The following is a 25,500-nucleotide window of genomic DNA, read 5'->3' as shown; positions in this document are numbered from 1 at the left end:
GAAATAACAAAAAAAAGAGCACATTAAATCACGCCTGTGCTGTGGAGGGTTGCAGGGGGTTTGTAAAGCCCAGTTTCTTAAAAAGTAACTTTGGCTGATAGCGCGGATAGGTGGCTGATGCCCCCTTGATAGGAAAGTTCTCCCCTGTCAGGGTGATCTAATATTTGTCGCTTGCTATTCCTCTCATTTTCCCATGGCATTTCAGTGCAGGGCCATAGCTATAAACAATAACAGGGGGTTTATGGCCAAACTTCAGATTGCTCTCGCCTTCTCTACCGCTAACTTCCTTATTTTCTTACTGGAGAGAGAAGGAAATGAAGGTGGTGGCATTTACAACACAAACCCAGCACTAAATTCACCTGAGAACGGCACCAGTTAAGACACCAGGCTGGAGTCACAAGTGCTTTAAAGTAAGAATGAGGCAAGAAGTCAGTTTAAAAAGTAGGAAAAAAAAAATTTTCTCAAAATAAAAAGAAAGGTTCTCTGGAAATCAAATAGGTTCACATCCTCACGTGCAAAACAAAAAACACCTTTAAAAGGGTGCTTTGTAGTATAAACCACAAATACATCTAAATTATCTTTAGTTAGTAAATTTATGAATATATTTTACTGCCCTAATGCAAACAATACCTTACCCTAGACGGCCCCTTCGAGGTCTAAGCAAGCTAAATCTTACCATCCTCTGTTTTAGAACGATAACAAGCATCTGCTTTCTAATTTCCACAGCAGAAACATGACCAAGGCCATGAAACTCGCTGCCACCCGCGAAGCACCGGAGCAGCTCGAGCCCCCAGCTGCCTCCCTGAGGCCGAGCGCTGGCCCCTTCAGCACAAGGTCCCCACTCCCCCAGGGCAGGGGTGCACACAGGGTACAGACCCTTCTTTCTAATTTAAAAGCAAACCAGGCTTTGGCTGCTTTTCTGAACGCACTTTCCACCACCACGGGTATGCCCAGCTCCTGTGCCATACCCTGATGGGAGGTAAGAAGCCTGCTTGCTTTTTTGCCTTGGAAAAAATAAAGAGAATACTGCAGACTTAAATATTTTTTTTCAAGGCTGGGCTGTGCAGATTTACCCACCCCAGTGCCTGGGGAGCTACTGGCAAGGGGGTCTGGGCACAGGCGGGCTCAGCAGCTGCACCTTGGTGGGAGGATGCTCGACTGCATCACTCGACATTTAACGATGCTACGTACGGCACTGCTGCCCGCAACCAGAACAGCCCTGCTGGAGCATGCGGCAGACTCCTCACTTCGCTGGCTTTCATTACAGCAAATTCCCAGTGACAGCCCAGACCCCCAAACCACCTCATCTCTGAAACAGCCAGAGGCTAAGAGGTAAAATACAAACATTGTCAGGACAGTTCAGTATTAGCAGTCTAACATCATTATAGAGCTAAGTGCTAGGGAAGAAATCCAATGAGCCATCTGCAGAAAGAATAGGTATTACACACCCCTAACAGGCACAGCCGATAAATATATTTATCAGTTTAGAAATGTTAAATGAGTCTATGAGTCTGTTCCATTTCATTTCTCTCTCAGAATATTTCTCTAGATAAATATAAGGAGGTTGAAAGCTTTTCATCTCTGCAGCTTGTTAAGAATCTAGATTAAAAAAAAAACCAAAACAAAACAACTGAAAAATAAAAATCCAAGGGTCTCTGCAGGGTCTTTTTCTAAGGCGTGCTCACTATAGGAAAATGCACACCCAGCCCTTTGCAATCCCCTGCTTTCAAGTTCATGGAACACCTGAATAAGCTTGCTTATTATTAAGAGTCAAAATAATCCATGAGCAGAGGGCTGTGGACGGACACCCTAGTACAGACAAACTATCTCCCCGTTCTTACCGAGACCTACCCTCAGGCACAGTCCCTATCCTGGCGAAGAAGTGCTCTTACTGTAACTCTGTGTTTATCTCCCCCAGATTCCCACCCGCCCTTGCTCTGCTGGGCTGGCCAGGGTTACCGCAGTGTCCCCAAGGCCAAGGCCACCAGCAGCACCAGCCGTTCCGGGTGCCAGGTATCCAACCACACCGCCACTTTGTGCCCCAGCGGCACTACCTCCTGCTTTGCTGCGGGGTGCTCAGGAAGGAAAGCAGCCGGTGTCTTACAGTGTGTGGGGGTTAGACGCTGCAGACATGGGACCCCAGCTCCTCCGGCCCCATGAGGGAGCTGGGGAAGGGGAGGGATTGCTGGGACAGGGCTGGAAGGCACGCAATCAAAACCCCTCGGCTGTGTCTATGGCATGCATGAGCTACACGCTCCTATAGAAAAGACAGGAAAACACCCCACATCCAGCACCACATGGACACCATCACATTGAAGCCTTTGCCTCACCTCAGCTTTAAACCTCCTTTTGCAGAGCCTCAGCGGAAAGGCAAATGATGGGTTTAATGCTGGCAGAGGTGATACTTTATTAAGGCTCAGGAGCAGGTTTGAACCATAACGGCTGTCATTCACAAAGCGATCTGCCTTCCAGACCTGGCAGGAGACAGCCACCCGGGGGAAGGACAAGAGCTGACTCCTCAACCCCAAGCTTCTGCCAAATACATCAGCTATTTATTGCAAAAGACGGTGAAAAAGGAATGCTTAAAAAAATAAATTGTAGTTCATTTTTTAACTACTTTAAAGCAGCCTGTCCCCAGAAAGAATTGTTTAAACATGGAGCGTGTAAAAGTAATCATATTCATATCCACTTTGTCTTCAGGAAATGATTCCCAGGACGTTAGCCTTGTGTCGGGGATAGGAAACTCCCAGGACTCACAGCAAGCAGGTTCCCTCACCCCTTTACTTTAATTACACTTGCCTTCCTAAAACTGCAGTGTGAATGCTAGACATGGACTTGGTCCCACGTTGAACCGGTTTTGTAATCCCCAGCACCCCAGAGGTCATGCAGATTGTCTGGGGTGTCTTTTTATTCTCAGCCTTATAAATGATTGATTTAGTTCATCCCTAATACAGCAGGGGAAACTCAAGTTTTGCTTGTATGATACTCATAAATGATGCATCAATGCAATTCATGATTCATTTCTACATGCTTTTTACATACCTATCCATCACTTCAAGCATCGCCAGGCGCGGAAACCGCACAGCCTCCCCAGGGGAGCCCCCAGGCACCTCCAAAGGTCGGGCAGCTGTAAATCAGGAGGACGCTTTGCCCTGGGAACTCTCTAGCTCGTGCAGAGCTGCACCGCAGTGCTCTGAGTGCAGGAGTGAAGCGAAGGTATGGTTTGCAAAGGAATCTGAGCGAGTCATACACCCCAGCAGCATTCCCAGGCTCACCCTCCCAAAGTTCACAGCCCAGGTGCTTAGACCCAGCTGCTCCGAAGCCATCATCCACCGCTGCCAGCAGCCCATGGCATGCAAACCTCGCCAGGCCAGATGTTTGGAGCCACCGTGCAACAGCTGGGATAGCTATCCAGTACATTATTTCACTTTTCACATTGGTAATGGATGAGGACTGTGTGTGTCTAATGATTTCGATCTGCACCAAGCTTTCTCCTCTCTTGTTACCTTCCTAGGGAATCAAAGGACAAGATTCACACGGTACAAGTCTGCGTTCCCACCTTGAACTCATTTGCTTCTGCAACCAGCTGCCATTTTATATGCAAAGCTAGACAAAACACCGCACTAAAGGAAAAAATTTGTAAATGCTAAATTGCAGTCACAAGTCAAAGGCTGTGAGAGAAAAGGGTCCTATGGTGAGGTATACATCCAAACCTCTTTCAGAAATGCATTTGTTTAAGCAAGTTAAACCACCTACAATTGTTGTTAGTAAATCAGACATGTTCTTGAAGTTACTTTGGTGCCAGGGTTTTGAAAATTATCCCAGCTTAACCAAGATACTTTGGCAAAAATGTATAATAGAGAGGAGCAGAGCTTTTTGCTGGGGAGAGGGGAAGCCTGTGTCCCACCAGCATGCCCCAGCTATGGCTGGTGATGGATGTCACAGGCCAGACTGTGAACACATTACCCACCTCACTGGGAACCACTCACCAGAGTCTGCTTAGGCTGGTACCAAAGCCTGCAGCTTGGCACCACCATTAGTGAGCTCTGCTCTGAACCGCTGCCATGGAGCGCCGGGGCCAGCCAGACCCCGCCGGTGCTGGACCACGAGCCGCTCCGGGAGGGGATGGATGCTTCCAGCTCTTCGCACCACAACCAGGACCCTGTATGCTCAGTGCTTTTTGAAACAGGGACCCAAATAATCCATTTTTGCAGAAGAGATAGCCCTACATAATTATCTGTCCTTTGCACTGCCAGGCAATGTATATTAAAATGTTTGCATAAAGAATACTGCAATAAGTCTAGTTTTGATTTATTTTTTGCCTTCTGGAAAGCATAAAAACCAGAAGTGAATAGAATAACCAACAGAAGATAAAAATTCTCATCATCTTTCTTTTAAATTGAAGTTTACCTAAGTTACACAAATGCAGCATTTTAGCAGCACCTTTTACACTTCAAAGGGTTTCTATGTTTATATTAAAACCCTGATCAGTGGGATTTATTTTTTAACTAATTCCATTTGCAGGAACAAATCAGAGATATAGCATTTTAGTGAGGTTTTTCTTTATGTTTTCTGTTTGACAGGCAAAGGGAAAACATCGGTCACCAAGTCCTACAGTTCATTCTATCAAACTCAGAGCTCTGACTAAGCGTGGATTTGTAGCACGCTGTGCCCCACATCCAACCCTGAGAAACACAACTGCCAAAATTACTGAACATGCAACGTCCACCGTGCTTTGAATCGCAGCCAGCTGGTGCGGCAGTTCGGGCTTTAAAATTCACACGGAGTAACCAGAGTTCACATGTGATGCACTGACAGCGGCCGCACCGTCACAGCCCACAGCTGCGCAGGAACAGCGTTCAAAACCACCTGTGTCTTTCTCACAGAAGATCAACAGGAACATCCTAATCCTTAGAAAAATAAAGTAGCATTTCAAAAGGGATATTTGAAAAACTGCACTCAACCATACTATAGCGTTGAGAGTTTATCCACCTGTGTCAGCGCAGAGGTGCCAGTTGGAAGATGGGGCAAACCCCTCCGGGTCTGCCAGTCCTCACCAGAAGCGTGTTAGCGAAGCAGTGGAGATAAATTGGGACAGACTGTGCTCATGCTCACGTCCTGCGGCATGGGGAAGCAAGTGTGCCTCGCCTGGCTTGTGCACAGTGCTCCTGCTGCCGGGCCAGCGTCAAAAACGGCAGCGACACAGCAGTCAGCGTTCGTGCCGGCGTAGTCTGCACTGTACAGTTCTGCTGTAATTAAACATTTAAGAAAAAAAATGAAAGTTATATAGTTGCTTCTTGCTGATACTAAGCTTTCTTTGAATGGACGCTTTTATTTTGACATAATGGTATAAACATGTCATAATTCTTATTTAAAAAAAAAAAAAAAAAGAGCAAAACCTACATAAACCATAAACCAGAACTTCACAGCAGTAAGTCAACATAGCTCAGCTTAGTGCAATTAATCTTACTCCACTTGCCAAGGCTATAGTTAACGTTAAAATGACCTGCTAACTGCAAAAGGACCTGTTAACCCATTTTCTCAAGCAGGTTGCCAAAAATCTCTGAGGGAACGAAGTGCTGAAGTTCCCCCAGTATCAAGTCACCCCCATGCTCCTGTGGCACAACTGGGCTTTCCCCGTTGCTGGATCACCCAAGAATAACTTGTGATGAAACACCAACATTTAATCGCTACCTTGGTCAGAATTTACCTCTTGGGAAAGCATGTTTGGGCAGGATTTGCCCGCGGAAAGGTTGCATATGTGCAGAAGCCCTGCACAACGCTCCCCGGGCAGTGGGTCAGCACTCATTCCCTCAGCCATTGACAAACGTTTCCCTTGTCCTTGAGATTTTTCCATTAAATACACCCCTGTCTCTTGTAGAGAGCAAGCTTGACCTTTTCTATAGAATTAAGAGCCAATTTATTGCATATTTTAAATTCATAATGAGATCAAAAAGGATAATGCTAAGATGACCTGGAGATCAGCCCAAGACATGAGAGATAATTGTTTCCTTAATTGCGGTGCCTGAATTAAATTACTTTTGCACTCTGTGTACTCAGATGATATGTAAAATGGAGGTGTCGGCAGCCCATGGTCATTAATACCCGGCTGGCAGCTCCTGCAGGATTTGGGGAGTTAACCTCTTGGCTGTGCTCAGGCGATCGCATCCCTGCGCCTCCGCCCCTCGCCCGCTCGCCAGCACGGACCAGACCGCAGCCCCCACTTCCCACTCCCCACAGCGGCTCACCCGCGCCGTCACTTGTGCCAGAGCCACCAAATCCCAGCCAGGGACAGCTGCATTTCACACTCCATTCCCAGTAATTAAATTTAACCCAGACTTTGCTCAGGTGAGGGAAAAACACCCAAGCATACATATAGTGAGAGGTGTTCAGAGAAGGACCAGAGGCTGCACACATCACCCACCTTTGCTTCCGAAAGAAATTTTTTTCTCTCATTTGAGAGCGATACCTGAAGTTGTTCATTTTCGCTTAGAAAATAAACACTTTCTTAAAAACAGCCAACTGTTCTGTATCAGGAAAAATAAGCCACATTGCCTGTAGGGGAAGTTTTGTTCAATGATACAGATAGCTCCCAGAGAAACGGGTGCATTAGGGCTTATCTGGCACCCACAGGCACAGGGATAGGTGCTGACTTGCTGTAAAGCCAGAGACATCAGGCTTTACAAAAGTGGTTTACTTTACGAAGGCTTGATAAATTATTGTCTAAGGTTTTAATGAGTGGAAAATCAATAGTTATAGGCTGGCTGGGTGCTTATAAATGATGCTAATAGGTAAGCAGGCATCCTGCTGGTGCCCTCACGTCCCTCCGTAGCACGTAGCACACTTGGTAATGTTTTTACAACACCTATGAACTATTTATTAAGCACTTGCACTTACATTTTGCAAGTCTACTGTTTTCCCAGTGAGAGTTTAATATACAACCAGGGAGTTATTCGCTAATCGAGCATAGACACGTCATGCCAGCTGAAACATCCTTTCCTGGAAAAGGGGGCTCCAGCCCCAGGGATTATAGTCACTGCTCTTCACTCCATCATTCAAAAGCTGCATCTTGATCTTCTGCAGATACCCTTTTTCCAAAATGCAATGGAAAAAATAGAATTATGACACAGAATTGCAAGCATAAGCCCACAGCTGACCATGATCATTTGTTTTGGAAATGCAGGTTAAAATTTCAAAAGGTACCAGGAGATTTTGACTTGAGACCCCTGCAGAGTCCCTGATTGCCAAGAGCAGACACAAAACCAACATGTTGCTGTTCATTAGACATGTTTGGAAAATGCTGAACAGTGTTAACAGCACACAAGGACAGACAGGTCTCACCACGGTGCTCCAAAACTGCAGTGAGTTGGAGTCACAGGCATTTTATGGTATTGTCACAGAAGCCTCCGGTTTCCTTTCCAGCTCCAAGAGCGAGCACTGGAAGCATCACGATGCTCCCAAAAGCATTGCTGGGTTCATCCCACCATCCCAACTGCACCAAGTGATGCTTGAAGACACCATCACCAGTGAGAGCTTCAGTGATGGAGAGGGGCTTGTCGCAGGAGGAGAGTCAGAGATCACTCAGATCTGATTTAGTAGTTAGTTTATTGAGTCCTAATCAGTAAATTTAGGTATGTAAAATATTTAATAAGTATAGGTGGATTGGTGGTCAATACTCCACTATTTACTACACTTAATCTTTGTATCCCATACTAACTTTATCACTTAAGGTTACTATACATATCTTAAATGTTGCATGCATGCAAAAAATGTCACTTACTGACCTGGGTACCAGGTGCCAGGTACAGGATCTCTCAGTCTTGAGGGGTAACGTCCAGAGGTGTCCCTAGCCAAGGGGAGATCGCTGCCGCGCAGCCAGCTGCTGTGGATGGAGAGCTCCACCGACCCTGGCGGCTGCAGACACTGAGAGCATGAAGTGGCTGATACGTAAGTCAGATACTCTGCTGTGTTCGTGCAGTTCCAGGTGCTTATCAGCCCACTCTCCAGCCACAGTGGGGTTTGGGTTTTTCATGGAAAGCCTCAGACAACAGGATTAACTTTGCTGAGCATTCGCCTGGACCACAGCTCAGGTGGTTCAAACAGGAGAAGTGCATCCATCACAGGGTTCCGGCTCCCAGCTTGCAGGGAAGACAAGACAGATCAAAAATGCAACCAGGCAAATAGACACGGCTGCATGAAGTTGCATGTCCCACAGAGCTTCCCATGCTCCGTCCTGAGACAAAGCCACGTGGTGCTTCTCCCTTGCTTTGCTTGAAGGAAAAACTTCTGTTTTCCCAAACTGCACATTTTCAAAGACAACACCACATAATTTGTCCTGTTTCTTCCATAACATCACTATACTTGAAATAAAAAAAATAATTCATGAACCAACAAATTCCTACCAGAACTCCACCAGGTTCAGGCCCACACAGCAGGCAGATCAAGTACCCTGCTGCTTCTGCAGCGAGAGGCAGAGTCCCACCATGAACCCAGCACCGGAATTCTCCCCCAGCCTCACCTGAAGAGTTGGATGTCCCACTGCCGTTATCCCAGGGGTCTCTACGTATGCTGACTAATTTAGACATAATATACTCTACTGCACCTCCAGTACAGCAAGTCATTATTTACAGGGGGGAAAATTAATTTACATTGAAGGTCCCCAAAAAACAGATTTTATCATGTCCTGGTTTCATGGTTAAACAATGACACGCTATAACTGTTTCTTATAAGGAATGCAAGCATCCCACCGAAAGCTGCCTGCGTTGGCATGTCATCGTTTGAGTACAGGCTCTAAAACAGAAATCCACCCCACTGGTGACACCAAATCCTCTGTCTTTTGCCCTTTCCTTGTTTAATCACTCTGCTTCCTCATCTGTCCTTCTGCACATCCCCAGTCATTTGCAGGACGAGCATCTCGTGCACTTGTACAGCACCAGCACAGCGAGGTCCCCATCCTGCTTGGGGCTGTAAGTGTCACTGCAGTGTACACAAAAGCCTCGTGGCTTTTTGCCCATAAATAATCTATCACTGGCCATTTGCCAGCTGACTGTAGCAAAGTGGTATTTTAAAACCATTCATACTAGATGATTAGCTAATACTTGTTGAGCCAGCAGTGTGAAAATTAGATGATTTAGCTTCATATGGAAGTCAACCCTCTAATCAATGTGCTTCAGTTCATGCAATTCATATTGAATTCATAAGTACAACAATAACTGGTGAAGATTACAGTTCTGTACCTGACAGCTCACAACAGCTTTACAGTAATAGAGCTGGGGCTTAAATAACCTTTTAAAAATAGCCCACTGCTATCCTCCTTAAAGAGTGAAATAGCTGCAAGAAGATCATAATTTTTAATCTGTTATTCCTATTGATTATTTGCACAAGAGCAGCAAGGAATGGATCATCCTGGAAGAAATATCCTCCCCCTGCCGGGGTGGGGGGGGGGGGGGGGAACAGGATCACAGTCACTGCAGCAGCACTTCCCTCCCGCCACACGTTCTCTGGAGACTTGTCATAAATGACTAGTGATAGGAAATATTTGGCTTCTTCCAAAATCTTGGTTTTCATTGACCAAACATCCCAAGAGTTACACACCCACCCCAGTGACCTGTGGTTTCTGCTCTGGCTGCAGAGAGCCACAGCTGGACGGGCCCTTGAGATCCTGCAGGGCTTTGAGCAACGTGAGAACCTTTCAGGTCTTGTCCCAGGTGAGTCCACTAAGAGTTTCCTCTAGTTACAGAGTACAAAAGAGCATCCTTACCAGATACCTGGCGGTGACTTCTCTGAGACCCAAAGGGGGTGTCAGTCCTGAAAAAATTTCTTTGCAGAGGGAGTAGAAGCATCCTTTGTTCTTCTGGGCCAGAAACACTTCAGGCAGCCCTAGTTTCCCTGTATGGCGAGAAAGCAACACGCCAGCTGGCTTTGATGGTCACATTGCCAGGAGGGTGCTTCTGCTCAGAATTTCCTTCAGTGGGGTTAGGGGTTCAGCACAAGGCTCCTTTAAGAGTCCCAACTGCAGGGAAACACTTGGCATTGCCGCCAAGTCCTACCTGTCTCCGGCATTAAAGCGAAACCAAGATGCGTGTGCCACGCCAACCCTGAGGCTGCTCAGGAGTGTCCGCAGCCACCGCCACATTCCACGCCGGTCACGGGGCACCAGCCACCACCGTCCTGCAAGGGGCAGGAGAGAACTTCTCAGTCTGCTTCACCTTGTCCGCAGCCCTCAGCACAGGCTGCCGTGAAAGGTGGATAAAGACATTAATATGCTTATTACGCTGCTTTTTATACATCATTTATAAGTGCTCAAGAATTTAGAACTGTTATAAACATTGGCAAATGTGAACAGCATTAATTTTAAATAGTTTGTAATAGCTATCAGGTGGTTACAGATTTTATTAAAAATAGCTTACGGATTTGCTGAGTTCTCTAACCTGCAAAAACAATGGATCACTTAATAAAAACATTAGTGTGAAGTGCAACTGCAAGTTATTAACCTGAATATGGAAATGTATTTAAGTCTTATTAAAAGGCCCAATTAAAGATAGAGAAGACATAACAGCACATCACCGTATTTTCAGTACAGGCGATACAAAGAATAAAGAATTAAAAGATAACACTAAAATGAATAATATATTAGCAACCTCTTGCATATGCCAGGTTCCAAGCTCACACCGGTAGGCAGCCAAATTACATCTACTGAGTTGCATTGATTTACACCTTTGCAAGGGATTTGGCCCTAGACAGGTGCAAATAACTCCACATGCCTGGTCTCACGGCAGTGGGAGCGCTGGGGTGGATGAATGAGCCCTCTGGGAAGTTTTAAGGTCAGGCAGAACCTCAGGTGGGAGCTGGAATGAATCTTCCAGGTGGGGAGAGCTGCAGGGGGGCTGCAGCCGGGGCGGGCTGGTTGCGTGAGCAGCTACAGGTACAGTTGTGAGGTAAAAGGACGAGTTCCTCTTCCCTTACACAACAGCACCTAGGTAGGGAAAAGAACAGGTTTTTATTGAAAATACAGCCATCAAAGCTTCATTCAAGGTAGCACGGCATCGCACAGCCCCGCGGGGGATGCAGCTGTGGCACCAAGAGACACGTGGACACTGGGAGGCAGCTACAGCCTCAGATCCTCTTTGTTTCCACAGCATTGCCACCCAACAGACCTGGAGACAAAGTGAATCCAGTAACGCTAGTGCAACACTAGCACCCAGTGTAATGCTAGCAACCGGCTGGGAGCACAGGTTTAGAGAAGAAGCAAGACTAGAGGCTGGCATCATTCAGCAACACTTCGTGGAAGCCAGCAGAGCTGATCCCGGTCACCTGCTGGATTTCCAGCCCTCTGAACGTGCCCTTGTAACAGCTCCGCACGCACTGTGCACACTCACACCTGACGTTTTACAAATGCATTGGACATATATGCAAACCACAAGCAAAAATTACCTAATTTGTCTCTTTTCAACTTAGAATCACATTTTTATTCATTTTCTCTATCCAAAAGATACATTTTTATACACACAGTGTGGGAGCACACACAGACGTGGGTGTTACACATTCCCACCCACACAAACTAATGAGAAACCATTCAGATAGAAACTATGAGATCATATCTTATAGCTAACTAGGTAAATGGCATGGTGTACTGAAAGTTGGAATAAAAAACCTGGAAGCAAGGTACAAAGAAGGATGAATATCAAATAAATTAAAGTGTATGTGGGAGGCTGATCAGAAAAAAAGCACTCAGACAACCATCACCAAAAATCCCCAAAGCCTCTAGCTAGAAGTCCAGCTTCGGTAGAGGAAGACAAAATCAAAGCATAAAACAAGACCGATGGTTCTAAGGAGCACAGAAATCGGCTATAGATCAGATAAAGATGCTGAGTTCCCCAAGAGGACTCTCTCTGGTAGCTTTTACCTACGGCAAGGAGAAAATAATTGCTTTGGAGGAGAGCACTCGAAAGCCCACTAAACAATATATACAGCATTAAAATGCGAAGCACCATCAGCCCAGGTGAGGCTGGAGGTATACAGGAGATGCAGCAGATGAAACGCAAGGGCAGCGGAGCGAGCAGCACCCATCCCAGTGACATCAAACGATGAAGGGAATAATTAATAAAATTAAATGTATTGTTTGAGGTTTGACTTTAAGACAATTAGAACAAATGAGTTGTTAATGGTTAGTTCAAGATGCAAGCATTTTTGTATGTCCTGCTAAACGCTTCGTTAAACACCAGCAAGTTCTTTGTTGAAACAAGGAGAGTACCGCCAGGAGATGAACGAGTTGACTGGCAGGTTACCACAAGAGGCACTAATTAAGGGAAAGGTAATTCCTAGAACCAAGCCCAAGTTGAGACTGAGCATGTGAACTAATTAACATGTAAAAAATGCACAAAAAAACGTGTAAAAGATGCACAAAAATAAAAAATAATCCCTAAATTTGAAAGCAAATGTGCAACTTCAGGTTAATTCAGGGAGCAGTTAGGCACACACATCTGTGGTAACAACCATCTGGTTCTGGTCCTGCATTTGCAGTATCAGCAGAAAAAGTATCTGTTTCAACAGATTTCAGTATTTTTTCCCAGCATATTACCTTGACCACAAGCTCCTGTCCCCACGCATTCCCTTTAAACACATGTTTTGACTCCAATGAGGAGCAACTCCAGCCAAGTCTTCTAAGACATGAGCTTCTTCATTGATCTCACTGCATTATAAATAATTTCCATAGAAACTGGAAATATTCCCTAAACCAACAGAGGCTTCCTTATTTCCAGCAATTATCTTAAGGTCTGATTTGCATTTTAAATGTCACCTGTATAAATTAAAACTGTTTACTGCTAACACTGTCATTATTCTGAGTCATCTGGCAATAGCCAGCTACAGGCTTTTTTTTGTTCCCTCCTGAAAGCTCTACTACAAGTACATCCCCGAAACGCTCACTGGGGCTGTCTGTGCCAGCCACTGCCTGCAGAAGGGGCCAGGCACTGGTTAAACTCGACAAGATGCCACCTTCCCCCGCTCCCCTGCTAATTCTGGCAACGCAACTATTTCAGAGTATCATCTGGGATACATTTTGAGGCTGTCGCTGCAGATTACGCAGCTGATCTTCACCACTGAAGGGGGATACAGGTATCAACAGCCTCACGTGTTTTCAGGTGCTGGCTTGGGTTCTCCTACATTCATATTTATTTAAAACTTTAAGTAATTTTTTAGGTTATAAATATTTTTTTTTCTGATACTAAACCTCTAAGACAAACAGAAGGTCTTCTCCACATTTGAAAAGTTTGAAAACCACTTAAGTCTGGTAATCAACAGGCTGTGCTCCTAAGAGACATCTGTCAGACGGGCTGGCTCGCAGTTCGGACTGGAAGTCCTCTACTAATGCACAGGGTCAGGTAAATCCTGAATTATGCTCCTTTTACTTTGCCAGCGAGGGTTCTGCACCCTGGTTCACCGCCACCGATTTGGCTCACGGACATCACTGCTTCCGATCTCAAACGCTAAAGCCAGTGAGAGGCGAACCCTGCCCTGAACCCCGCCGTGCTCAGGCCAGTACGCTGTAGCGTCGGGTGGGGGAAAACAAAGCCCAGCCCCGTCCACCTGTAGCTCGTGGACAAGAAGCCGCAGTGACAATTTGCAGTGACACAACATCGTTTCAGCGTCTGACTCAAAAAGGCTTTACAACACCGAGAACACAGTTTCTAATTGTCTTTCTACGTGGTCTCATCCAGCCCGACGGCAGCCACGGGGCCAAGACCTTTCCTCTAAACTCATGCAACGCCTTGAGACCCCTGGGCATAAAGCAGAGCACGTTTCACCGGCAGCCTCAGACCCTTACTGCCAAGGGCACCTCCCAGCCTTTTACCAACAGCCACGTCACAAAGTCCCTTGAAGATAAAAGAAGCTGGAAGTGTAGGTCCTGACCACCTGTGGAGACCTCCTGGTGACTAGTCAGCAAACACATTCCCCCTGATTGTTATGATATGCTAGTAACAACTTGCTACATTTCTTTTCAATTATTATTCTGGCTTTTCCCATCCTTCAGACAAATTCTGACAGTTACACCTGTCTGCAGCCAGGACCAAAAACCAAAGAGCAGCTGCTAAAATCACAGTTCCTTCCTGGAAATTAAAATCTGGGAGGAGAAAAGACACTTGCCTTAAATATTCATAAACCAAGCCTTTCTGTTAAAAAATGAAAAAAACAGAAAAGCAGAAACAATGAAGGTCTTTGAGACCTTCCCATGAGGTCTGAGATCCACTTCAGCATCCACAGAGTTGTGCACGTGTGCATCGGAGACACAAACTTCCCACTCTTGTTTCTAAAAAGTAACAGCTACACATTTTTTATCATTCTTTTCAGATGCAGAATAAGCAGGTATCAGACCCCCACAAGGTTACTAGCGGATGTCCTTCAGCATAATTGTTCAGGAAAATTATTATTCTAAGGAAGTCTATGAAATGATTATTTTGTCCAACTTTCCACTTCAGCTTAGAGATCAATCTAGGTGAACTAATTTCATCTCCCTAATGATTAAATGCTTCATATTAATATAACCCCGAGAAAGCAAGTTCAAGAAGCCTGTTTTTTCATTCCGTGGAATAATTAGATCTTGAGAAAAATTTTGTACCTCCTTGGCTTTCTCCAAATTTGTTATTTTTTAAAAAAGCTTTCCCACACCTTCTGTTGCCACCTGTCCTAATAGGCAAAATGTTTTCACTCTGCCTAGCAAAAACATGTATGGGTTTGCAGGCTAAATAAACTAGAAAAGCAATGAAGAGCCAGGCTTAGAAAGCTGAAGTGACTTACACCAACATCACCCAGCAGGGCCAGGACACAGGCAGAAATGCTCCCTCTTCTTTAAAAGCAAGTTGAAAATATCGGTCAGGGTTGCTTTCTTTGCCATGGAAATCATCAAAAGAAACAGATTTTGCCAGGCAGAAGGCAACTTCTGACCGGTGTGACCTGCCAGCACGGCACTTGATTCCCCAGCGATGCTGGAGGAGCAGGGCAGCACACGGCGGCTCTCCAGGGATGGCCTCCAGCCTCCTGCATCCCTTGTCCCACCTCAGGACCAAGCGGTGAGAGAGGCTGTTAAACCTATTGATGCTTTCAGAAGTTAGAGAAATTAAATAATACATGAGATTACTGAAAATAAGATCCTGTAAGGAGCTTGAGGATCTAGGGCCCCGTGCCGAGCAGACAGCTCTCCACCGACGAATGCCCTGCACACCAGTGCCACGGAGGGGGCCGTGGGGACCCAGCACCTACCACAAGCACAGGGACTGCTGCTGGCAATGTCGGAGGACTTCGTGCAAAGCCCTAACTTACAAACATATATCTGATCTCAGGCTTTTATTCCATTTTTCCTAAAGCTTATGCTTTAATTTTGCACCACAAAGTCTCCGTATTTCCTCTCGTGGAGGAAGTTTTTCCCTGCTGGTGACAGGGCACCTCTGCGGCCTGAGGACAGTAGTTAAGGTCTGACCGGGCTCCATTCTTCAATATCTGTAAGACGAAAACGTCACTTGAAAAGGAATACTCCACTTGCCACTAACAAGTCCCTGCAAAGAGACCTCCACCCCACCAGCAACCCCTGAAAATCCTGCGCAGCACAAGCCTGGGAATCACAGCCTGACCCTGGTGTAAACCCAAAGCACTTTCCTCCTAACGCGGCAGCAGCGCCCAGCACCCAGCCCGGCTGCGCCCAGCACCAGTAGGGCAAGGACGGCACAGGAACTCTGCAGAGTGATGCTGTCAGCCTCCATATCACGTCGTAGTTTTCTTCTTAAGCTATTAGAACTGATACAGAAGTTGTTAATTACGTCTTTGTTTCCTTTGAGGGCTCTCAGCTCAATTAATTTGTATAATGCACTGAGGTTCCAGTTCACTCTTAATGACAAGGTCTCCCTTCACATACCACCGATTCCAGCCAGCACTTAATTTTAATGATAGTTAAATGGGGAAATGACAGTTATATACTGCACACGCTCTGCTTAGGAAGCACAGTGTGAAATTTCCACTGTGATTTACAGCACTGTAGATCTTATCTTTCAGACATGAAGCTGTGGCAGTGTATAAGTTAATTGCACTGATTTCTGTCGGGAAATCTTGGCGAGGCCCTGGTGGGAGCCACTTTGTTCCACTGCCATTCACATGGAGACATCCCGCATTGCCAGCCCAGCTTTGTGCTGATCTATAATCCCAGGATTTCTTAATACCTTCAACCTGTGGGAAACACGACTGGCAGTGCAGGAGTTTTTCTTTCAGTAGTCTGGGATTAAATCTATGCAAGAGACAGGAGAAGAGCTGGGCAGAAATCCCATCTTTCATGTGAATTGCCACATTTCTTCATGGTCTTTAATGGAAGAGAACATTAGGGTATATTGGTCATTCTGGTCTCAACACTGTTTCAGGTTTTCACACACAACCAGGACAAAACCAGAAGAATAAAACAAAAAAAATAATGTCAGATACTTACTTATACTCAATTAAAAAAAAAATCAACAACAATTTTTAAAAACCTTAAAGTTCACTGTTCCTTTAGGCAAAAGGAAGGTATCCTTTCAGTACCTTTTGAGTTAAATATATCAGCCCACCTGCATTCTCCCACAGCACCAGCTGTGCTGGGGTTTGCAGCACGCACCTCCCCACTGCCCAGAGCCCTGCAGCCCTCCTGCAACAGCCACGAGAAATCAAGCTCACACCTTCGAGCGGGACGCAGCGCTGCATTGTGTCGTGTACACAGCACACAGCAGCAAGGCCAACGCCTTTCATCTTTATTTTTAAAGCAAAAGTTACTTTTTGCTTTGAAATTGCACCTAGGAGCACCATCACCCCCAGGGATCTGGCTGCACGGGGTGATGCTCTGGCTGTAGCAGGGAAAGCCACCCCCTTTTGAGCAATTTTTGGTTTTCAAAGCTTTTGTAAATCTGGGTTCAGAGGCTGTCTACAGACCCCACTCAGGGCTTGCAGCACAACTAATTAGGATTGAGTTCACTGAGCTCAACTGTATGATTCTTACAAGCCAGGATTTGCACTAACGGCAAGAATCCAGGGTTAGAATAGCCTTATCGATTGCTGCCTTACTGATAAAACATCATTTTATATCAATATACCCCCCACACATCACCCATACCAAGTCTGACCCCAGGATTACCTCTCCTTCCCCAGGTCCCAACAGCTATCCCCATTTCCCAGCCAGTACCTGAGCCCCGCTGGAGCCAGGGCTTTCCAAGGGGATTCCCTCCACTGACCTGGCTGCTCCAGCAAACCAGGGCACGTGTGTTTCCCCAGCAGGAGCGCATCCCCAACTGCAGCCAAAACAGAGGTGAAACCTGCTCTGTTTCAGTATAGCCTGCCCTAATATGTTTTTGTTTAATTTACCTTTCATTTTTGCTATTATTACAAGGCAATGCAACTTTCATAACCATGCATTCATTATCATTTGAGTTATCCCTCCAGGAAATTACGCCGGAGAATCTGAGAACCAAAGATAAATTACACATTGTAATTATAGTGGCAAGCACACTGCTACAATAGCCTGGGAGCTGCAACAGGGAAGCTATAAAGCAGACACAGGTTAGCACTGCTCATAGCCAAAGAAAATAAGATCAGACCCCAAAGGCTCACTACTAGGAAAACAGAAATAGCAACGCGACTATGGTTCAGCAGGAGTCAGAGCATCGTACTGCAGAGGATTACAGTTCATCTCTCCGTTCAAAAAGGATTTCACATAAACAGATTCAAAATTAAATTGCTGTCGAGTATTTACTCCAAAAGCCATTCTCATCTGTTTGTACATAATGCTATTCGGTGCAATGGAAACAAATTCCTACTGATCAGGTTTTATGTTCTTTTGTCAAGGTTTGAGTGAAATCTAACGGGTCACACTGACATTTTCTTAACATTCTCTTGGTTGCAGTATGCCCACTAGTACCCAGGCTAGCAGACCTCTGAAACCAGCATTTCCCCATCAGCACCAGGAGCATGAAAGCTACAGAAGTGCTTTTGTGTGTAAAGAAGCATAAGCTTATCCCTAAAGTCTCTTCACCTACCTCCCAAGAAAATAAACCACTCCTGCTTTAAGCTGTAGTTGATATTTAGAACGCAAATGAGAAAAGGCCCGAGAGTCAAAAGTAAGTGGGTAATAACCGGTGCAATTCAGGAAGGAAAAGCAGCTGCGGATCTGGGAAATAAACCTCCTTCCAGGGACCACGAGCTTCCAAAGCAGCCAGAGGAGCAGAAGAGCACCCACGCTCCTGGAGGGACCCAGGTTCCTGCAGGGGCTCTCGGTTCTTCCTTCTGCTCAATGACTACAGCTGGAAGAACAAAAAAAACTTTTCTTTTTCACCGAGAGAAGTATCAGTAATAAGACCTCACGGCACAGACCTCAAAGAAGTCCTTAATCTAATAGTAAGGTTCAGAACAGTATTTAAAAATCATAACCTCTAAATTAAGAGGGTAAGTACAAACAACCTCCAGTATCGATTAAAACCCCACAGCTTTACCACCAGGTAAATGCTTCATGATCGGGTTTTCAGCAACATAAGCCTCAAACTATCCTGAATTTTCATTTCAGGGTACCATTAATTTATTGTGCCTGTTATTGCTACATTGCACAAGCTAACACAGTATCTGTACAGGTGTGACATCTGTCCTCTGGGCTTCAGCTCTATTCATTCCCCCATTTCCAAGTGACAAAACCCATGTTTGCCTGTCCCTGCGGTGCAATTCTGCACTTGCGTTGCTTTGCATTCCCACCACCTTCCCAACACAGCTGACAAAGTTGCTAATATAGAGGGTTATGGGGAGCACCACGCTCCTGCTCTTCGCACCAAAGTCCCTCCAAACCCGTGCTCTGCCTTTGGGAACACCACAGGCCTGAGGACTCGGGAGCGTTTCCACGGGCCGTAAGTGAAGGTCGACAGTTGACAGCGTTGCAGCAGCATCCCTAAGAGTAGAAACAAAATTCCCTAGGTGTCATTGTATCAGAAAGTCTTTACATTTAAAGACACCCGTGCAGTGAAGGCACTTCATTCTCCCAAGCAGTGATGACCGGCAGCAACTATCCAGCCTGGAATCACAGAAGCATGGTGGTATTATAGAACAGAACAGAATCAGTGGTATTGGAGATCAACTGGTGTAAGGACTTTTCCCCCAGCACAACCACTGGGCAAACTGCAGTTTTCGGAAGCCTTAAACATGCATTTGTTATTTAAATGCCTCTTTCCCCATTTCTTAATGAATCTCGGCTTCTAAACCAAAATTTTCATTCTGTGCTAATAACAAGAGATCCTCTGGATTCCTTCAGTTTTAAAGCCCCAGAACCGCTCCAGCAAAAATCTCACTGAACTTGTATCGCCGCAAATCCCAGCGCAGTCCCTGGTGCCAGGCAAGAGGAAGGAAAGGCTAAGGCAACACCCTGGAAACAAAACAGAGACTCATTTTATCGCATCCCTCCCATAACACAGGAGGCAGCGCCACTTCATCCGACACTAACTTGTTCAAAACCTGTCAGGAATTAAATAATTATGCACCAAAACATACAGGGCAAGGATGGGATGGATGCATTCAAACTGTGTAAATTCTTCAAAACTATGTCTTTTCATACAGCGCCTTTGGGATGGAGGCAGGTGTGTTCCCCACCGGAGCCTCCAGCCACCCCAGGGATAGGACTGGTTCTTCACCTACAGAGATGATTTGTTTTTTTCTCTTCTATGAAAAGCAGTATACAGTGTATCAGACTGGATTTTTTTAGTAGTAATACCAAATGCCTGGAACAAATTGATTTTGCTGCTCCTGTACTTATTATGCAGGAAGAGTTGTCCCTAATTAGATAATATTAGATTTCTTGGCTCACACAAAGCAATTCAGAAATAAGGCTCTCATTATTGATGGGACAAACCATACAAAGAAACTGAGCAGGGTTTAATAATGCAGAAAAATATTAAAGGGAGAAAGGTTTTAATTCTTAATAAGTAGATCCATGGGTTTCATTAACCAGCCTTCAAGATTTTTTTTTAGGGTCGCTTTTATTACCTAATTAATTAAAGCCTGACCAATAAGATAGATTAATCTAATGGAATCACATCTTGTATTAATAGCAATACTAATTAATCACCCAACTGAAACATTCCTCACCCGCTGAAGAGAAATCTTTCTGGTGTTAAGCTAGAGAGAACCCTGAAAAAGAAAGGGAAAAGATGGGCTGAGCACACTTCTCTTCCCCAAAACATGGTTTGGAGGAAACTAGGCACTGAAGGCAAAGCTACAGCTCTGCCAGTGAGCAGGACAAGTGTGCCGTGCCCGTGGCACCGCACCCCTGCCATTGCCACAGGTCTAGCATCACCCATGGCAGGGGAACACCGCCAGCCCATGTGACAAAAGCCAGCCCTCAGAGTTTTACTGTTTTAGAGCCTTCAGGGCTTTTGTTATCCACAAGGAAACACGAACCTGCGGGCAAGCAGGCAGGAAAAGGGGGCAATGGCTCCTGCGGAGTACTGTCACACGTCATCCAGTTCGCCTTTGCATCCCAACACATCAGCCCTACAAAAGCCATTTGCTCGTTTTGCTAACAAGCAGGCAACCAAAATACAAATATGCATTCAGCTCGGGATCGTCAGCATCACATTACAGCACAGGTCACCCATGAAATTACTACTGTGTATTTTTAGGGCTAGCGCATGCTAACAGACAAGGTCTATTTGTTTTTCTTTACCATCGTACTGATTGCTAAATCGCTTCCCCGGTTCAAAAAGTTCTGGTGCTCATTTGTGTTCTGTCAGTAGCAAAACAAATTCAGAAGCAGTAATCCTCCAAACCTAGTAATTGTGTGTCAACAGAAGTGAAAGCCTACATTTTTCACATTATAATACATTTTTAATAGTGTTTTCATTTCTGAAGTTTTAAATGTATCATCTTAAACCCCCTTCCACGGTCCCATCCTTGCTTTGCCTCTGTGTGTCACATCTCAGTGCAAATGCATTCCCAGGATGAAGGCAGCCATGAGTAAACCAAGGCTGTACTGAAACACAGGAGACTCTGTATTTTATTTTTTATGTCACTGATCTCCGTTCATACATGAACTGCCTGAACATCAATGAGTCTCAAAATTAACATCAGACCTCCTTTCTTTCTCCTTATTGCACATTTTCAGCCAGTGCCAAATGCTGAGTTTTCAGGATGTTTTAAGGAGAGTCATCTCAGGAGCTGAGGAGTCATTAACCTTATCAAAGCATCCCCCATTAGGAGGTGCTTTACAGCAGCCGCAGAGCCACAAACCCATTACCCCGATGTTTGCAATTAAAGCAAATTTTGATGGATTCAGATGGCTGCAGTCCTGCTGCAGTGCCTGGAGCTGCCCCCATGCCAGAGGAGAACATCAGGTTCAGATCCAACCCCTCCTGTACCACCAGCACCACTCGCTGCAGCCTCTGTGGTCACCATGAAGATCCCAGGCTGGCAGAGGCTGGAGGCACCTCTGGGGTCTCCTGGTCCCACCCCCCTGCTCGAGCAGAGCCACCCATCTGAGCATCCCCACAGCTGCTCCGGGCAACCTGTGCCAGTGCTCAAAGAGGAGGAGGAAGGTGCAAAGCATCCGTGCAAAGAACCGACCTAACTCATACACTGATTTCCACCGGGAAGCACAGCTCCACGGGACCTCCTGGCTGGACAAACCAGATGTCAGATCTTCATGTGCAATGTCCTCTGGGGAGCATGAAATAAGGAAGAGGGCCAGGACCTCACCTGCATTTCCTAACAAGCAGGAACTTCCCACATCGATGGATTGAGCACTAACAGAGCACTTCCGGCCCTGGGTCTGCTGGTGTTTGAGCCAGGTGCCCCGTGTCCTGCTCCCACCGACTGCTACGGGTGATCACAGGTATGAAGGGTGGCACTGAACAGGTGTTTGTAGAATCCTAGAATGGTTTGGGTTGGAAGAGACCTCAAAGATGATCTAGTTTCTGTCCCCCGCTGTGGGCAGGGACACCTCCCACTGGACCTCGTTGCTCCCAGCCCCATCCAGCCTGGCCCTGAGCACTGCCAGGGATGGGGCACCCACAGCTGCTCTGGGCAACCTGGGCCAGTGTCTCATCACCCTCACAGCAAAGAATTTCTTCTTAATATCTAACCTAAATCTGCCCTCTTTGAGCTCAAAACCATTACCACTTTTCCTATCGCTACAGGCACTACTAAAAAGTCTTATTTCAGGTTTCTTCTAGTCGCAGACTGGGATGCTGCTATTGTTTGAACTTCACCTGTGTTTAGCAGCTGCTGGGATCTGAGGAGAGGTTTTGGGAAGGCTGCCCTTCCAGCTCCCCTCCCTGCCCCCCCCCCCCCCCAAGATGATGAAGCAGAAAGCCAAGCTGTAATAGAAGCAGCGGAGAGAAGCTTCTACCTACTCCAAGGCACAACTGTGTGTCTGTGCCATAATTCAACTATTTTTAGGAATTTCACCTATTTTAAATGAAAAGCATCAATTCCAGTATCCTTTCCAGTATCCTTACGGAGCTTTTCTCAGGCTTTTTTGCAGGTCAGTGTCTACCAGCTGGGGGTGGTGGCTGCAGCAATCAGCACATCACTCCTGCACAGCCCGAAAAATGTCTGGGGCATCCCTGGCTGAGCCGTGGGGTACAGGACAGAGCCACACACCCCACTCTGCAGCTGGCAAAACCAAAGCCTCTCGTTTCTAGCATGCCCCAGCCAGCATCTCCATCACTCACTATCTCAGAAAGCAGCCACCCAACCTCAGTGACCCAGCGAGCATAAAACTGCCATCACAGTGTCACCGGCTATTATTGCAGCTTTGCATAACATCCTGCAACCTGCCCTGCCCCAGCAGGCAGCAAAGGACGCCAGCCAGCCAGCCTCCCATCACTGTGCAATCGCGTGCAAAATGCATGGGCGGGGCTTATAGAGTGGGGAAAAAGAAATGAAAGAAAGCCAGAAATTTTAAAAACAGTAGTGGGGGAAAAGGGTTAGGAAAAGAAACAGCCCAAACTCTATTGAATCTGATTTTTCTTTCACTGAATAATGAATTAATTATTCTTACTACACGACGCAGAGTACCATACTGCCTAATGACAGCACATTAAAATGGCAAAAAGCCTGTTGATGTGCATAAAATGCAGATCCAGGCTCTGCTGTGGTGTATCAGTGCTGCACTCAGCTGCAGGTATGGAAGCAAGAGGAAAGGAGGAGTAATCATTTGCAAAAAAAAAAAACCAAACACAAAACTAATCTGTAGCTACCGCATAATTTGTTTTTTCATTAAGCAACATCCAAGAGCAGGGGATATTTGTTCTATTAAAAATGCTTATTTAAAAACTCCTTTTAGAGTTAATTTTTCCTCCTGAAGGCTGCTTTAAAAATCAATCTCCTCTGTAAAAGAGGAGGAAAAAGCAGTATTTTTTCAAAAACAGAGTTTTGTATTTCATCTGAAGTTAACAAAACGCAGCTCCTTGGCAAAACCATATAATGCCAGATTGCCAGCACTACTGGTACATGATGAAGATAATTGATTCATGGTACTTTCCAAGAGCTACTAATGTTAAGAATTACTTATTTCACCAAATTAACATTATAAAAAATTAATAGTATGCAGATTGCCATTATTGCAAAAGCCTCTGGGCTTTACAGGGCAAGTAATTGCGATTATTCAAAAATATTAACAAGTAAAATATTTTTTCTTTTTCTGATTTTTTTTTCACCTTTTTAGAGCACCTGCCTCAAGTGTGCAAATACCACTGCATTTTGTGATCTGCCTCCAACAACGTGCAGCAATGTCCTCTGAGGAGAGGGAGCAAGTCCACACGGCCTCCGCTCTCCCCAAGAGCAGGGGGCATCACTGGGATGCTCCCAGCCACACTAACTGCTCCTCATGGAGACTGGAATACGGTGCTCCTTCCCCAGCCTGGTAAATCTACACCCGATCAAAAAGCATGGGCCACGGCAGGTCCCAGCAACCCCAGTTCACCCAGCCACCACAGCAGCTCCTACCTGGGTCCGTCACCCAGCGCTGTCAGCAGCGTTCCTGCCCGTGCCTCCTGCAGCTTGCAGGTCGGGGCATCTTCACCCGTTACGGGCTGGGACACACAGGTACCTTTTTCACCCTTAAAAGCATTGCCCGAATAATTAAAAACAAACAAACAAAAAAAACCCAAAACAAAACAAAAAACACTTTACAGAACTTCATAGTTACTATTTTAAGAATGAAATCTGCAGTTTCTTCCTGGAAAATGGGAGCAACCAACTTTGTGACCGGAACACCAAGTTGTGCTAATGAGCCTCAAGCTCTAACGAGGCTAGACAGCTCTCCCAAGCTGTCATGTTCTATAGCCATGCAAAATTTAAGGCAACAGGAATTGCATCATCTTTGGAGGGGAAAAAAAAAGAGAAGATACTTTTCAATATAATCTTTCCAGTCAAATGGCTTCTCATCAGTGTGAGTTAAGTGGAGGGCAAATAAGGCAGAAGTAGTGCAAAGGATCTTTCAGCAAACACTTGCTAATCTCTTTTAGGTGAATAAACAATACAAGTGGTGACCAGCAAAACAAAATTCCTCTCTAAAAGAAGTTTCAAGCAAGATCAAAGGTAAGTGTCTCTAGGAGCTAGCAGAGCCGGAGCAGCGCTGGGAGCTGGGCTGCTGGCAGCACCACGCAGCCCTGCCTTGCGCACTCATCTCCCCTTAACGCTTTGCAGCTCCTCCACAAAGCTCTAAAACTACATTTTCCAACACTCCACCTTCAAGATACTGCTGTTGCCTTGCCGCTATAGACAAACAAACCTTCAAACAGTAGCACAAGAGTGGTCTCTGGTGGAAGCAGATCAGATCTACAGCGTCACCACCACGCGCAGCAGCCCCAGCCAAGGCCCTCTGCCCACAGCCACCAGAAGTCACTTGTCACAGCCACAATACTAGGTTTGCCCGATATGTTATACCCTACCAGAACATGCTCTCACTCACACTTTTGGACTTCGGGTCTTTTATCACCTATCATCTTACTGTCCTCAAATCTGCCAGAACACCGAAAACAGGAAGAGCGGCTTTTCCGAAGTATTTTCTTAAATGCGGACTTCCAAGAGGAACTGCAATCAACACACTCAGTCCCACTTCAGAGCTGTAACACTCAGACCAACCAACATTCTGACAGCAAGACAGGACAAGCAAAGACAGCAAACAGTAGTTGAGGGCAGTGACACCACTAGTAAATGTGCAACCACAGTGAAAACATCAGAGCTCCAGTTCTTTCCCCAAAAATCAGTATTTCAGCCCACTTCCACTTACTTCAGAAATGACACTTTGAAGTCTGAACCCAGCAAAAGCAGCACAAGATGGGCAAAAGTCTCATCGCCCAGAAATTCAGAGGAACTTTAAAAATACTGCAAAAACCCAATCACTAAGGCGCAATACACATTTCCTGGTAACTCGGAGTTTGATCAAGACAGACAACAGAAAACATCCTGTCAGCCTCAACAGCCTGTGATTCAGGACTACAAACTAGAAAACAG

The 25,500-nt window shown here is 45.7% G+C and overlaps 1 long non-coding RNA gene across 2 annotated transcripts; it reads right to left on the bottom strand.

The window, feature by feature from the left end:
- Positions 1-1,618: 1,618 nt before the first annotated feature.
- Positions 1,619-24,138, bottom strand: LOC106631452 (uncharacterized). 2 transcript variants are annotated; one of them, XR_008732209.1, is made up of 6 exons: positions 23,989-24,138; positions 10,050-19,411; positions 9,761-9,888; positions 7,785-8,360; positions 3,043-5,249; positions 1,619-2,474 (listed from the first exon to the last, which is right to left on the bottom strand). It is a non-coding gene; the product is annotated as an uncharacterized LOC106631452 (long non-coding RNA). The 2 variants fall into 2 exon arrangements; XR_008732208.1 differs by lacking the exon at positions 23,989-24,138 and having other exon boundaries at positions 10,050-23,982.
- Positions 24,139-25,500: the final 1,362 nt, after the last annotated feature.

Source organism: Falco cherrug, chromosome 4, assembly GCF_023634085.1.
Source record: "Falco cherrug isolate bFalChe1 chromosome 4, bFalChe1.pri, whole genome shotgun sequence".
Taxonomy (NCBI): domain Eukaryota; kingdom Metazoa; phylum Chordata; class Aves; order Falconiformes; family Falconidae; genus Falco; species Falco cherrug.
The sequence above is the reverse complement of the archived record's forward strand: the minus strand, read 5'-3'. Positions and strand labels throughout refer to the sequence as shown.